This window comes from Brassica napus, chromosome A4, assembly GCF_020379485.1.
Source record: "Brassica napus cultivar Da-Ae chromosome A4, Da-Ae, whole genome shotgun sequence".
NCBI lineage: Eukaryota > Viridiplantae > Streptophyta > Magnoliopsida > Brassicales > Brassicaceae > Brassica > Brassica napus.
The window spans coordinates 5493650-5510493 of record NC_063437.1 but is presented as its reverse complement, the minus strand read 5'-3'; the positions used below and the strand labels follow the sequence as shown (position 1 = coordinate 5510493).

At 34.7% G+C, this 16844-nt stretch overlaps 1 long non-coding RNA gene across 1 annotated transcript; it reads right to left on the bottom strand.

Annotated features, from left to right (window-relative positions):
- Nucleotides 1-3466: 3466 nt before the first annotated feature.
- Nucleotides 3467-5291, bottom strand: LOC125608126. Its single transcript, XR_007339216.1, has 2 exons — nt 4008-5291; nt 3467-3938 (listed from the first exon to the last, which is right to left on the bottom strand). It is a non-coding gene; the product is annotated as an uncharacterized LOC125608126 (long non-coding RNA).
- Nucleotides 5292-16844: the final 11553 nt, after the last annotated feature.

The following is a 16844-nucleotide window of genomic DNA, read 5'->3' as shown; positions in this document are numbered from 1 at the left end:
GAGGTCCAAATCAAAGTTATTGTATTGCTAATATAATTGTATATATACAGTCGGTCTACATTAATAGATTACATAGAACGTAATTCGTTTGTTATACTTATAATAGAGTACATCCAAAATTAAATTAAATCGTGTCAATATATTAGTTCACTTTTAATAGATTTAAATGTTGGTTTAATGGAAGTTGTCCGGTTCCATTGTAATAGCAGTGTGTTATATAATAATTAGATTGTAACAATTTTGAAATGATCCATAAATTAAGCAGCTTTCTAACAAACTTAAAACAGTCCAAAACTTAAATGAACATTAATGGTAGATAAATTTAGGACTCTATTTTAATAGAGTAGATGGGTTCCATTTTTATTGATGAATATTAATAGTTTAGCAAAAAAAAAATTTGATTGAAGAAAATGATTGCTCAACTTCAAAATTAAATATTCGGATTCAAAAACTTAAATTTAAAATTTAGATAAAAAAACTACTAAGTATTTGACCAAGACTGTCTAGGATGTTAATACTTAATACATTTAATAAGGGTGATGATTGGTTCAACTGTGGCTCTAAAAATTTAGCTGTAAAAGTTTAGCTGTAGATCAATTGGTTATAGCTGTAAAGTTGTTATTGTAGATTTTTTTGCAGAAACTTTTTATGTAGTTAAATTTGTTGTAGCTGTAAATTATAGGCAGTAGATATTTTAAAATAAAATATGTGAAATCTGCGATGTATATATAAATAATTATTTTTATCAATTAAATAATTTATATTAATTTTTTTTATAAATTCTCAAAGTTATTGTTATTTAAAATGTGATATGTAAATAATATATATTTTATTTAAAATATTTCAATAATTTTTACAACACCCAAAATTGAATTAAATATTTATAGATGTTTTTAATTATGATTATCTAATTTATTTCATATTATAGATAGTTTTTTTTATTTCACAGATTCTAAAGCCTATAAAAGAAAGCTTTAGGTTTTTTACCTAAAATACATTAAAAACATTTTTGCTTTAGTTTTTTTGCTGTAGCTTTAAAAATATAGCTAAAGCATGATTGGTAAAAGTTTATAGAAACTTGATTTAGGCTTTAACTATTAAAAATAAAGTTACAACATGATTGGTAAAGTTTAATGATTTAAAAGTAAACAAAGCTAAATTAAGAAGATAAATCCCAACCAATCATCCCCAAGATTTTGAATAGCTGCTAGGATGTTAATGCATTTACCTAGGCATGATACTAAATATAGGTGAAGTCAAGTGTTTGACCAAAAATATGATAGAAATGGATTTATTTCTTTTCTTAACAAAGCTGAGTCTAGTGGACAAAAAAAAAAACAAAGCTGAGTCTCGTCAATTAGATTATAAATAAGTCTCATTTTGACAGAAATACTGAAATGTTTTTTTTGAAAAGGATAAAGAAGACTTGTTTATCAAACAGTGTAAAATTAAATCATTAAGATCGACATCTCTTACGTATTTGTAAGTTATTAGCTTAACCGTTATCTATATATTTATTCATACTATAGATATTCGTGTTAGCCATGAAAGATCTATTAACGACGATTGTGAATTTTAAGCCTAATAAGCTTTTTTCTGTTATTTTTGTAATTTTGAAGTGCCTATATTCTAACAAAGATTTACTGCAGCTTTTAGAAACGTAACTATGGCAACCAAGAAGTTTTTATCTCTCATATCCTTGATGGTGTTGGTTTCCATCTATCTACCCATGGTTTCAGGTACAAAAATTGAATTGCTCGAAATATGATTTATCTTTATATGTCTATAGTATCATGGTGCACAGGAGACTCAATAATATTTTCTTTCAAAATAGGACTTCATCACCACTTAAAAAGAAGATATTATGGTTACATTTTAATTAAAAACATGATATTTATAAATTAGAAATAAAAATGTATACTTAAAAATACAATATTAATAAATTTTAAATAAATTCAGCATGCTTACATGGAAAAACCCTAACTGGTTTACAAATAATAATATTACCATTTTCTTTCTTCAATTTAAAAATAGAAGGAAAAAAAGGTATGCATGTCCTAGATGTCCCGGTTGTAGTTCGACTTGCGATATATTTTAAACTTGGGCTCTCTGAGTTTGATACACATTTGAAAGAAAAGTATTAAGAAGCTAAAGTTGGGCTTTGGTGCAGTTGAATTCCTAACTTGTGAACAAGCATTTTTGCCTGCGTTGTTTAAATCAAGGATTAAGGGTCTGACTGGTTCAAACGCAGCGGTTGCGGTTGCGGCTGCGGGCGTTTGCGGATGCGGGTGGTTGCGGTTTCTAGCGGTTTTAAGAGATTTGTACGACTGGTTCTGCGGTTAGAAATTGGTGCGTTTGCGGGATACTTATGACTGGTTAACTACCAAATACAGCAGCGGTTAAATAATAAATCAACAATATTTACATTTTATATAATTATAAAAATATCAAAAATCATAATATTATAATAAATATGTAAATTATATTTTCAAAGTTATAGTTTTAAATTTTTTAAATTATAGAAAATATTTTTATTTTAAAATTTTATAATATTAATTAAAATATAATAGATATATTTTAGTATTTTTATAATTCCATTTTAAAAATTTTATTTTTATTTTTGTATTTATATGGTTTTAAAAAAAAAAAAAAAATTATCCTCCCGCAACCGCCCGCAACCGCAAACGCTAGCTGGAACCAGCTTTTGATTTTAAGAGGTTTGGAGCGGTTTGAAGCGATTTGTAGCGGTTTGTATGATTGTTTCGAAACGCTGTCAACCGCTACTAATCGCAAAAGCTGCGTTTGCGGGTGGTAGCGGGAAAACCAATCAAGCTCGGGAAGTGTCATTTTAGCAAACAAAAAGTCAGCTAATTTCAAATTCAATATAATGCAAAATCAGTTTTGCATTATCTGATTAAAAAACTCTCTAGCATAAAAGTTCGTAAAACACTTGATGATTATTTTGTACTTTAACCTTTGCTAATATATTTGTTTATGACCTAATAGGACAAGTCAGAGAATGTTTTCTACAACAACAGTGTAAGAACTCAACGACATGTAATGAGTTTTGTAGGTTTAAAGGATACAGACTAGGAGGATTTTGCGAACACTTTGTTGGCTCAAAGAACGGCCATTGTTGCTGCTATTTTGGTTTTGAGTCTGAAAAGTTTTCCAAATCCGATGATACCAATGTACTACTCATTACTAATTAATTCATCATTGTAGTGGTTCAAAACAATGTATTCTCATTTAACAAATATCCAAAAAAGTTTCCATGTGGGTTATGCACACTACAAGAAAAATGCATTTTAATAGCGGACGAATAACGCTATATAACGATACTATAGCGGTTTTTGAAGCGCTGTATCATCTCCCGTCATAATAGATAAAAGACATTACATAACGGTTTTATGCTCTGCTATCTTTTCTTCCGATATAATAGCACTTTTTTGTATGCAATTAAATATTCTTTAATAGCGTGTTTTTATTGTTATTATTACATTATTGAAAAATTAAAAAAAAATAGAAAAAAATATTTTAAATATTTTAAATTGAATTATTCATAAACTAAAAACGGTTTACATATAAGAAAATAAACCAAAACTAAACCAAGCTTAGACCTAAACCTATTTGCTAACTAAACCTAATAATAAAACCATACCGCTTTAAAGCTTCTTAACTCCGCCGTCAACCACCATTCGCTGTGACAACAAAGCCCTCGCGTCTCTCTTCGTCGGAGACGACGACGGAATCACCCTGGCTCTTCCCACTCACTGTCGTCGAGCTCGTCTTCGGCTCACCACTGCCAAGCTCATCCCCTACAACACCGTCAAGTTCGTCTCTGGCTTATCTATCCTCTCCGCGCACCGTTGTCTCAAGCTTCAAGATTTTCTATTCACTGACTATACTCCACCAACTATAGACAGCAAGCTCTCCAACTAATAAAAAAAACGATTTAGTCAGTTCTAAGCCCTAGAAATCAATTTCAGATCTATATTGATTTCTACCTGTTTCTGGATCGATGAGCAATGGAGAAGCAACATATTGAAGTTTCTGTGTAGATTGAAGACCTTCGCGACACTTCTTGAGAAAGCTCTCCTACACTTGGATTTCCAGATCTCGACCATGTTGTCTTCTCATCCTTCCTTCTTTTGAGTCCACCGCCATTTGAACAAGAGGAATAAGAAGAGACGGTGGTGGTGGTGGTTTAGAGAATAAGAAAGAAAGATGTGCACAGATACAGAAAAGAAAAAGAGATATGTTGATGGCGTAGGGAAGAAGAACAAAATAGAAAGGAAAGAACAAAAAATCTGAGGTAGAAATAAATTAGCAAAATTAATTAATTAATTGTGGCCGTTGGATCAATATTTATCAAAGGCTGAAAGTAGTGATCTTTGTCACCCTACATTGACCAATCAGAAAACAGTTAGTGGATCACTAACTTTAGATCCAAAAGAAGATCGTGTGGTTCGTATATAACCATTAGTCCAAGTCCAAAAATTTTAAACTGTAATATGAAATTAGTTTAAAGGTTTAAAGTAAAAGAGTATAAGTAAATGAAATTAGTTTAAAGGTTTAAATGTTCGAGTGTAGGGTTTGAAAAGTTTGTTTTTAGATTTTAGATTTAAAGTATGAGTTTGGAATAAAGGTTTGAGTATAGGGTTTGAGGATTAAAGGTTTAGAGTATTGATTTAATATTAATTTTTGAAAAATAAATAATTTTTGGAATTTTTATTTAGTGTTTGAGATTTTTTTAATTACTTTATATTTAAAATTTGAAGGTTAGAATAAATGTATGAGTATAGGGTTTAAAAGTTAAAGGTTTGGAATATTGATTTTAAGATTTGAGATAAAATTTTGGAAATGATTAATTTTTGAGTTTATATCTAACATTTGAAGTTAAATTTAAGATTTGGTGTTAAAAATAGAGTTTAAAATTTGTATTTAGAGTTTAGGGTTTAAAAACTTGTTTTAGGGTTTAGGGATTTAAAAACCAAATATAGCGTTTTTAATCATGTTTTGCTATCAAAACCAAGTGATACATATAAAACCATATGTTATCATAACGTTTGCAAATATACCACTCTATCATAGCGTTTTCAAATATACAAACGCTATCTAAAACTAACGGGTATGTCAACTATAGCATAATCGTAAAAAACGCTATTCCGGTCTGCTATTAAAACTCATTTTTCTTGTAGTGGCATATTATATTATAACATAGTCAATAATAAGGGTTAAGCTATAAACGATCTAAATTTACTTGATTCATTGCGTGATACATTTTGTTTAAAGAGCTTTTCCAAAACAGAAAGCTTACAGTTTTCCACTATTAGCTCTAAGGACACTTTTCTCTATGTGCGAAAGGCACTTAGCCCTTGAGAAATCCACCGCACAACCTAACTAAATTGCATTCACTTTTATGACATGTCTTGGCTCTTTTTTATTCTTAAATTACCCTAAGAGATGATTTATACTCTCTCAAATAAAAGGTCGAGTTGTAATTCTTAGAGATCGAATCACATGGAGCTAGAAAACCAAATAAATCTAATCAGATTGATTTAGCTAGGTTGATTTAATGATTTTAAATGTAAAGTTACAATTTTGTGAGCAAAATAATTGCTCGATTGATTTGATTGAGGTTTGATGGAAGGATGGTTGCTAGACTTAGGGTTTCTTATAATCAGGATTATAATCCTACATATGCCTAACAAGTTGTATACATGATATGATAGAGCTCAACACTTATAAGCAAATGATTAGGCTTTCGCTTTCTAGGTTTGTCTATTGACCAGTGTCGATCGATGATTCTATAGGAATATCGATCGATACACATGTTGAACCGTCGACCGATTATTCGATTAGAATATCGATCGACGCTTTTGGCCAAGCGTTAATGCGTGGATTGAATATGCTCACTAAGATTCCTAAATCAGCTCTCGTCTTCTCTAGCAATTTTAGCTCAGTTAAGATGGATTCTGGGTGAGATGCAAGCTATCGCCTATGTCTACAACTCTTAGGGCAAGTTCTAGGTAGCTAATCTAAAAACAAGCATTAATGACAATTCTAAAGTTGAACATCACAACTTAGCAATCTATAATTGGAGCTAATCCCTCATTACTACCTAACAGGTGGATCTATTCAGACATGAAGTTTGTCACATAAATCATAGATGAATAGATAAGAAATTGCAATAGATATTATAAAACCAATGGATTTCCAGGAGGACTCTGAAGGATTTCCTCATTTCTCTCCTAACCTAGAACTATGAATAAAATAAAGCTTAGCCGTCAACAATGGCTTAGAAAACACATAAATAGGGTGTTAGGTCGTCCAAGGATATTCTGGTAATTTGTGGTTGCTTCTGGGCTTCAGTCGGTCATAAAATATACGCAGCCCATATTCTGGCATAACCGTCAACCGATATCAAGGGTGCACCGTCGATCGACAGTCCTTCATCTCTTCGACAGCTTCCTCTCGCGAGGCAGACTGACCACTCTTCAGTAAAACGGACATAACTTCTTCTATAGGATGCTGCTTGACCTCAAACCGGTGACATTGGAAAGCTAACTAAAATTTATATCTTTTGGTAAAGGATGAGCTCAATTTAACGGTTGGAAGGTCTCCATCCATAGCTAGAAATCTGACGCGTCTGTGCAGCTCTGTACTCAAAAGGCTCCAAAATCACCATATTTCTCCAGAACGTACCTGAACCTGTAAATACTTTAAAAATACTCCAAAACATAATAATTATATCTTAAAACACTTATATACCATGGCTGAAAATGGGTAAAATCCATGGTATATCAATGTACTACGTAATCCAAATCACAGCTTCGCATTCTGCATGTAGAGATGATAAGCTTCTTCGAATATTGATTGTTCCCATCATCTTTTCTTGTGAGCCAAGAGGAACCACACCCTGGCCTGTAAAAGAGTCATTTTCTCTCCACGCTCCATCAACATAGCTGACTTTGGTATGAGCCGCATGATACCAATCAAACGGTGATGAATCCTTGTCTTGTTTTGTTTTTGTTGATCAGAAAGTTGAGCCTCGGCCCACAAAGTCCCCTCCACTCACGCAATATGTAACAGATCTTGTGGATTTTCATCATTATTCTTATGAATCTTATCATTAAGATTTTCTCATATATATCACATAACCCAGAGGAAATAACTAAAGTCATATTTCTTCGGGAGTCTCCAAAAAAGTAATCCACATTTGAGAATATCGAAGCCGATGGAAAGATCCCGAATTGGATAGAATCTTCGATAAGGCCCATGTTTGTAAGAAATTGGGAATTCAAATACTACATGATTAATAGATTTCTCTTCCGCACAACATATACTACAGGTTATATCACAGCCTATCCAACGAGACCATAAGTTTTTTGTAACCGGTAAAAACCTGATATAATTTGCCATACAATATTCCTCAATTTTGGTGAGCATTTCAGTTTCCATGCATGTGCCAGCAATGGTTTTGTATCTGACCATAAAATTCTAGTCTTTGTCCCTTATTTGGGCTCTGTGATTCTGTTTTATATCCAGACTTAACCGTGTAAAGACCCATGGAAGTAAAATTCCAACCGTATGAGTCTGGTCGTTGACACCGACTAATCGCCAAACCTTTGATAATTTTTACATCTTCAGGATGAAAATATGCGTTAAGCAAGTCTGTGTTCCAAGATAGATCAACCGAATTTATGAGATGTTCCACCTTTAAGGTAGGATTTAAAATTTGATTTTGATTTTTTGGTATTGTTGATCTTGAGTGAGGAGCAGAGATCCATGGATCATTCAGTATTGAAATGGATTGACCATCCCCACTCTTTTCATTAACCCTTTTTAACAAGATATCTGGATGAGTAGATACTTCTCCAACCAAAAGATGGTGATGAAGATCTATGATGATCCAACGGATCCGTTTTCCAAAAATATCTTCCTTTGCCAAAATTGGCTTATCAATCAGGCGCCAAAATTGTTTTGCCAGTAAAGCTGTATTAAAATCTTGAAGGTCCTAGAAACTCAAATCCCCATCCTCTTTGTTTTTACAAACTTTATCCCATGAATACCATTGTATATATTGCCACTCCTACCCCACCAGAAGTGAGAGATTGTACTTGTGAAACAGAGCTGGGAAGCACAAACTTCAGAGGATCATGTATCCTCTTCACTCTTTTGTGAAAACCAGCAGCCTCTCCTGTACAGATAGGTGGTTTCACATGTTTTGGGACAGCAAGGTGTGAGGCCTTGGACTTGTGCGTTCTCTCCTCAACTGATTCCTGCTCAACTGCGTATCCTGACAGCTCGTCCAACAATGAGTGTCGGTCGATATCAGGTTGGTGTCGTTTGATGCAAGCCTTTGGTGAAGTCTTCAGATCTGTTACCGTGGGTACCAATCGATGCTAATTGGGTGTTAATTGACGCTTTGCTTCATTGACGATCTTTCAAGGATTTTAAGAGGTGTCGACCGATAGTAGGAGTTTGTATCGATCGAGACTGAGGTCGGGTCACCTATATCAGGTTCGTCCACTCTGCTCAGCTCTCCAGATCAATCATGTTAATCACCCTTTGTCATAATGTGGTCGGCCAGATGTCTTGGGTTCAGTTCGTCTCTCTTCTTTTGTCAGCCTTCAACGAGCCTGTCTCACTTATCATTAATCTCCATTTCTCGACTTGCTTCAGAATCATCAAGAAATTCATAAAGGAAAGTTCTTCAACGTCCTCCCAGCAGGTTAGAGACCCTGGCTGCAATTAATTGAGCCAGCTAGATGCATTCCCATAGAGAGTGTGTGACAAATTCTTGCAGAGTATGTAGTCTTCATAGTGTTCACACATCTCATTATTCGTGATTTCATCCATAAATACTCTGATGTGTTTTCTAGGATCTTCATGAGGAAGACCTTGACTGACCTAACCAATCGTTCTAGTCGGGGTGCAGCTCAAAGTCATCCTCCTCAGAAACAACAATCGCATTAGAGATTACAGCCTCCTGTGTATAAATTAGTTGTCTTGCACTATTGCGAGTGCGATCTTCTTCGTCTGGTAAGATCCCATTCTTGTCAACATCAAGTATGAGCAACTCGACTTTCACTGATTATTCACGAGCGGTGTCGATCGACACTGGATAAGTGTCGCTCGATCCTTGGTTTTCTGCGGTGTCGATCGCTGCTAAGAGGGTGTTGATCGACACTAACCTCGTAGATTTATGGAACGAACGTAAATCTGTAGGAACCCAAAAAGCCTATTTTTATTGTTGTTCCTGGTACTGAGATGTATGTACCTGAAACAAAAGAAGGAGAAAAATAAAATTATTAGTCAACTAGAAAATAAAAACTTAGACGAAGTCCTACACCTAGTCTAATGGTGATAACAGTCTCCGACAACGGCGCCAAATTTTATTTGCTTAATTACCCTCTAGTAACTCTCTCAAATAAGAGATCAATTGCATTACTTAGGAATAAAATGAACAGAGACTCGCTATTTCTGACAATAGACTTGGATTTCAGATTTACCTAAGTCAAAATATATAAAACAGTAAATAACAAGATAGTAAATAAAAGAGTTGTAACAGATGGGATAGGATGCTAGACTTATGGTTTCATTCACGTTATCAAAACTTAAATCTATAGATGCTAAGTGTTTGATCCTAGAACTCGAATGCAATAGTAAGATATCCAACTCTTTCTGTGAGTCTACAAGCTTAAATCTATATTCATACTCTCACATATAAATACGAAACTTCAATACACTTATGGAGTGTAGATTATACCTCTTTTGAACAATCATTAGTGTTCAGTTTGATAGGTTAATTAAGTTAACTAAACTAGCGTGTCAGTGCGCCTAACAACTTTGCTCCGCAAGATTCAGTTCAGGCAATTGACCAGCTCTCGCATGCGCCTAACTATCTACGATCATGTTTCTAGTTAATTACTCTAGAAACAAGCAATAAGAACAAACCTGTGACGGATGCAATAAATCACTCTAGGAATTCTTTAAATCAGAAGTTCATTAATATCCTAGAAATCCCTAAACATAACAGGCGATCTACTCAGACATGATTGAAGAAGACATAATCAAAGAAAGAATATAAATCATATATAAAACCAAAGTCAAAGGATTTTCTCCCGTTTCTTCTAACCTAAGAGAAAACCTAAAATAAAACAATAGAATAAAGCAGAGCCATCAACAATGGCTTATTAAACTATAAAAACTAGGTATCAAGTCGGCCATGGGGATTCTGAACTTTGTGGTGACTTCTGGGCCCACGTAGGTCATGAAATAGACTCTTCCCGTGTTCTCCCGTCAATTTTGCGTGACACCAAGGTATTAGTATCGATCGACCCGTCTTTATATCTTCGACAGCTTCGTCGTGTGACTCATGCAGACCAATATTTAGTGAAACAATCATAACTTTAAATCTAACCGTTAGATGGACTTCAAACTGGTGACATTGAAAATCTAACTTAAATATCTATTTTTTCCCAAAATATGAGGTCAATCTCACCGTGGAAAGGCTTACATCCATAGCTAACCTCTTGACGCGTCTGCGGAGTCATACACTTCCAAACGCTCCATAATCTCCAAAATTCTCCAAAACGCACATAAACATGAAAATACTCTAAAACAGACTTCAAACACATATAATAGACTCAATAAAGGCTTTATACCATGGCCTAAAAGGTGGTAATAATCATGGTGTATCAAGATCATAAGAAGAAGGCATGGAGTTTGATCATATGAAGCTTTGAGAAGAGCGATGGAAAAATAGTAGTGATAAGAGATGGGTGTATGAAAGAAAAGATCGAGAAAGATTATATGGAGTAAAAAAAAAAAGATTGCTAAGGAGGATTCACAAGAGAAGTGGAAGTTCAGTTGAGAAAGTATTGAAGTAAAGCTTTGGGAAGGAAAGTGATGTGAAGTTTTGATGAAATATTGTAAAGAGGGCAAGGAAGAAGCTATGATAAATAAAGAGAAGATCAATGATTGAATCCGTTTGCGGAGCAAGAATCAGAGCAATGAAAGAAGAAATGATGAAGGATGTAATGGATGCAAGAAGAGTTGGAGTTCGAGTAGCGTGATAGGTGCTGAAGCGGTTAATTTGTGGTTGCACCGAATGGAAGTCAAATTAAGGATGAGAAGTCAGAGTTGCAAACTAGAAGCATGTCTACGTCGTGAATTCGGGATGAATTCATTTTAAGGAAGGGAGAATGTAATACTGATTGTCTGAAATAGGAAGTCAACGATTTGGGAATGACCAAATCTTGGAGTAACATGATATTACAAGACACGAATAAAGGTTTGGTCATAGAAGATTGAAGATTGGTCGAGCAGAAAATAAATTGGCCAAAGAGAAGACCCAAAGATGCGATATGGTCGAGGTTGATCATGAATGATATTTTTAAAGTCCTTTAAACAAGTAAGCCTCAATATATCATCAATATGGATCAAAAGAAAACTTTTGGCAAGTTAAAATCCAGTTGGCTCGAGCCAAGATTGGAGAAGGTCATTAGAGGTTTTGCAGAGGGTCGAAGGACAAAGACGACCAGTATGAACCCATGAATTTAGGAATCAACCTAGGAAATTTTCTTAAGGTATTTGGAGACATAATATGTAACTTTTTCAAGGCAAAACTAGATGGTTTGGAAGACACCGGTTTGGGTCGATATGGTAGAAAATCGGCTAATCAGTTGAGACAATAGCCAAATGGACATTCGTAAGCGTGTGAAACAGATTCAAAGGAGTGGTTGAGAAAATTTATGGTTTAAGGATAGAAGTCAACTGAGGTGAAGAGAGGTCAAGAAAAGTTAACAAAATCAATGGCCTAGATGGTGCCACATGGCACTTCCCCTTCTTCTTCTAATCATATGGATGGATGAAAATCTGAAAGAAACCTGAATAAATGTGTAGAAAACATTGTTAAAGATGGTTAGCTAATCTCTCAAGCATTTGATCAATGAACAGAAGTGGAAAATGTTCTTTGCGAATTGCAACATTCAGTCTAGTGATGGCCCGTGACAGTCCTAGAAAGTATCAATTCAGTCTTATCATTTGTTATCACAATGATTCCACCTTTCTTAAAAGCTACATGAACATGAATAACATTTTTTTTCCAGAAATTTCATAGATTACACCAGCATAGATTAACCCCTCTTGATATTCTGTAAAAGTCATTGATTCTTCTTCTAGATGTATTTTATGCATACAAAAATCAGGTTACATGCCATGAATGTCATCTAGTGAATATCCTAGAACCTTACAACAATTTCTAAGTTCACAATAAAACCAAGACAATCTCCGCATTATTCAGTTTACAGTCCACAATCATAGGATTTGTGGAATCGGGTCCTAGAAATGCGTACTTGGCGCATGTGGGTAGGGATTTGAGATCGATCTTATGAGCCTTGAGTTTGCTCCATGGTACATCAATCTTGCTGTCCTTTTGGATATATATATATATATATATATATATATATATATATAACAAAATCTATATGGTACACCATGTGGATATTGCAAGCATTAAATGGATGTGTTTTAGTTTCGCATATATATTCAACATCCTAATAGTGGGGAAAGAATCCAGATTAAACATCCAAGACCACAAAAGAAACATAGGTCGCAATGGATATTCCAAACTTATATTAGTACATGTTAACTAACCCAGATGTTAGACGTTCTCGGAATGACTGAATAAGAGCATTGCACTCTTAAATCTTAATGTATTTGAGAATTCCTACAAAGACGAGAGATAAGATAATTGAAACCAAGGTAATTTTGTAGACACATGCCTTCGCTTTGAACATCTCAGTGTCAACCCTCTCTAGAAGGTATTCTTCAACTGTCTGACACACAATATTCTGCAGATTTATGGACTCCCAAAAGATCATGAGTTTATCTCACCTCTTTTGCCAGACTAGTTACTTTGGAACCCCAAATTCTATAGTTTATCTTTGAACGCCTCGTCCACTCAGTTAAAAACATGGTTTTTGTTTGCTAGCTACAGGAAACAATAATTGGTCTTTAATAAATAACGTTATATCTAAACCGTAGATCTGAAATCAAAGTTGAGATATACAATTCATGAGGTTGCTTCAACAAACTATAACTTCTTAAATTGGGCATAATGACATTGATAGTACCGGTGATGGGGATCGTTTTCGGACTTAGAGATCTTAGAGACGATTTTTTCACCGTACCAGCACCTCTTAGGAACACCCACGAAACTTCCATTTGGTTCGCATATGAGGTGGCTTGTTTTGCTCTAGAAGAACAGCCCATTTTGGACCCAAAACTTAAGTGATTATGTAGATGGGAAATTTGGAAGCATATACATAGTACGATTTATATTGAGGCACTAACCATAGGTAAAGGCATGTTATGATATGTTACATATTATAGCAAGTGTGGACAAAAATGCCCTTATATGCGCGTTGAAGGGTGAGAACAAATTTTTTTATATTCATGAAAAATGAGAGGTCGCAATCATTTTGTTACTGTTGAAGGAGAAGAAGAATAGGTTTTCCCAGGAGAGAGGCAGAAGATTATTTAGGGATTTTGGGGGTATACCTCAATTCCGACGGCTACAGAAACAGGAAACAGTGGTTGAGATGAGAAGCGGAGGCGCCGACATCTGGATTTAAAGCGTTAGGGTTTCGACGGAGAAAACGGCGCAGAGACAAAAGTGGCGCAGAAAGGTAAATCCGATTTCTATAGCAAATACGAACTGGGTTTTTGAGGGGTGAGTAACACGAAATCTTTTGTTGTCCAAAATATTTGGAAAACAAGATGATGTTGCAGAGTAAGCTGTAGAATCAGTTTGACGGGGGTGTACCGGACGACGACACAGGAGGGAATTTGCGAAGAAGAAAGTTATGTATCGGACCTGTTTTCAAGGAGTACTATACTATTCTATACTCGAAAATTGTATAGTATGTGGAAATATACCATATAGAAATCTAGTATAGTATGAAGAGGATGTTTGATGATGCTGATGGTTGCGGCCATTGTATTATATAATGTAGGTTTCGTAGTATGGGTTTGGACATATTATCCTTTTTTTTGTACATGATGAAAGAGTTAGGTTTGCAAGAGCAGTTGTATCAGACATGGTACGAACCAAGCGGACATAAAATAATTAATAATTGCTTCAATTTGAGGTGGATAGAAATTATCAAAGAATCACTATCTGATGTGCAACAGGAGATGTTAGCGGAATCGCATTTCCGACAGATAATGCTAATGGGGGGGGGCATACCTTTTCAGTTATGTTTGCACACCAGTTGTTGTTCCATCAGTTGGTTACGCAAAAGAAGTATGAACTATGATGGCGGTGTGCGGGGAAGCCAATAAGGTATGAAATAGGGGACTTCTCTATAACAACTGGGCTTAACTGCGGAACTTGACGGATGATTTATTAGCGGTTGCGGCAAAGTCATATGCAGTTGCTGCATTCACAGCTTTTAACCTAGACAAACTAGCGTAATTCTAAAATTACCGGGTCTATATATTAGTTACTTTCGTCTGTTGTTTTACTTATACAATTTGTGGCACCAAAATTGTTACTTTGGACACCCTAAGTTTCCAGGTTCCCACGCAGCGTCTATGTTTTTCAACTGAATCATCTTACCTCCTTTCATTTGGATCTTTCATTTTTATGGTCAAATGCTTGCACTAAGGGGCTGCCTGCCCTATCAGAAAATGGTGCTATAATCAGATCCTCGAGAAATTAAGAGCTTTTTGTGTAGACCATAATGTGTTAATAGTTAAAGACCAATGCAACAGATGCCTCCTAAGTTAACAGCACGATTCTATACTACGCCGCATATAGTATGGAAATGTCAAGTAAGTGGCATTCCTCACATCTCTCCCCCCCCCCCCAACACACACCTTCCATAGTTCGAACTTTATCCCCCCTCTTACATCGTTCTCATGCTTGATCCCAAACTTTACCCATTCGAGCACCAAGTATTCCGACAATAAATGGTATGGCATCATCAAGCTTTTCAGTTTCTTATAGGATATGATTCACACCAAAGTGTTTCATATCCACTACACCAATTGCACACACCCTCAACCAAAAGCGTAAAACATTATAGGCTTCCAAATTACACAACACCAATTGCACACACCCTCTGGTAGTTTCTCTCTATTTTTTATTGGAGAAGAATAGCACATGTAATATTAATACCCATACTATAAATGCTCCGTAGTATAGCACCGGGCGGGAAAATTTTAATTTCAAATTGTTTGTGTTTAGTATTATGTTAGAGATTAGACAGGCTAAGTCTATGGCATAGGTTTGGTACAAAAGAATAGAACACATGGGTTTATAGTTCCTCCTCCAATCTCACACCACGCGCGCCCAGGGAGCGAAATGGAAAAACATGTGCGTAATTGTTCCATCCCGCCAGCGATACTGTTCCATGGCTATATTTTTTATTAATGGGCCTCCTATGAATATTCAGCAAAATGATCCTACGCAGATTGGGGAAACTATGTGAATTTTAATTTATTACAGTTGGGTATGGATTGTATAGAGAATATAAATATGCATTGTTATTCCGGTAAATGATAGAATAATGTGTGGTTCTTTTCACATGGTTACACAAGGGATGGTTACAATATTATAACACAGTTATCATCCAATTAGTGTTATCAATGCATACTCCAACTCATTGTTTCTTATCGAGGTTGAACTGAGTAGTAGCAAGAAGCATGCTGCACTAGCAGGTATGATAACGGTTAAAATAAAAATTGAGATACAAACGAAAAGATTTTTTTTTTTGGGATTCAAGTTTGAGTTAAGTTTCTGGTGTCCATTAGTACGAAGAGAAAACTTGCCTAAAATGGTGACTATTTCGAAAAAATGATTAAACCGATGACTTTGTCAGATTACTATAGAGTAGGTGAGCAAGTGTAAAAATAGAAGTAAAAGGTATATTCAAAATGCAAAACAGTTGGACTACCACATACTCTTTTTTAGTTTTTCTTGTATATAGGGTGAAAATTCCAATGATAAAATCATAATTATCCAATTGAGTCGACGATCTATTTCTTCACAATAACTATCATATAGCATCAGATCTCCACTGAACTATGACCTCGTGCTAGATCTCCATGAATTGAAAGTTGTGAATTTATTTCTCCCCAAATGGATAGTTCGAAACTTATTTCCTCATAGACGATTGTTTTAATCGGTTTACTCTTAACCAAACATTTTAAACCAACTTAACCAAACAAAACCCCCATTTTGTAAAAAAAACAAATTGATCTTTTTCTTCACTGACCTTTCTTCTCCTTCTTCACCAACACCATTAACCCTTGCCATGGCGGGAAACTGATCTTCTGCCATGATTTTAAGCCAAGTGTTTCGGATATCAGACTCCTTTTCCTCATGACTATCATCCCTGTTTCAAATTTCTGGTGCGAGCAAAAGCAGTAGAAGGCAGAGACTTCGAATATGTTGAAACTGAAGTTGTTGCTCGTGTTGGTAAACTTCGTGTGACTTTTGATGATTAATGATAATAACGACAAATCTTGTTGTTTGGTTTAAGATGTCTGTTGAAGAATAAAAATACTTCATCCGTTTCAAATTAATTGTCGTTCTAGAATTTTTTTTTCACAAAATAAATATCGTTTTAAAATTTTAAAGCAAAATTTATTAACATTAATCCCCTATTATTTTTTCTATTGGTTAAAATATGGTTAGATAATATAGATAATGATATTTTTATATTAAAATATATATAATTAAATGTTTTCTTAATTCGTGTGCACAAATCTAAAAGTACAACTAAAATAAAACGGAATGAGTATTATATATATAACTTGGGTTTTTG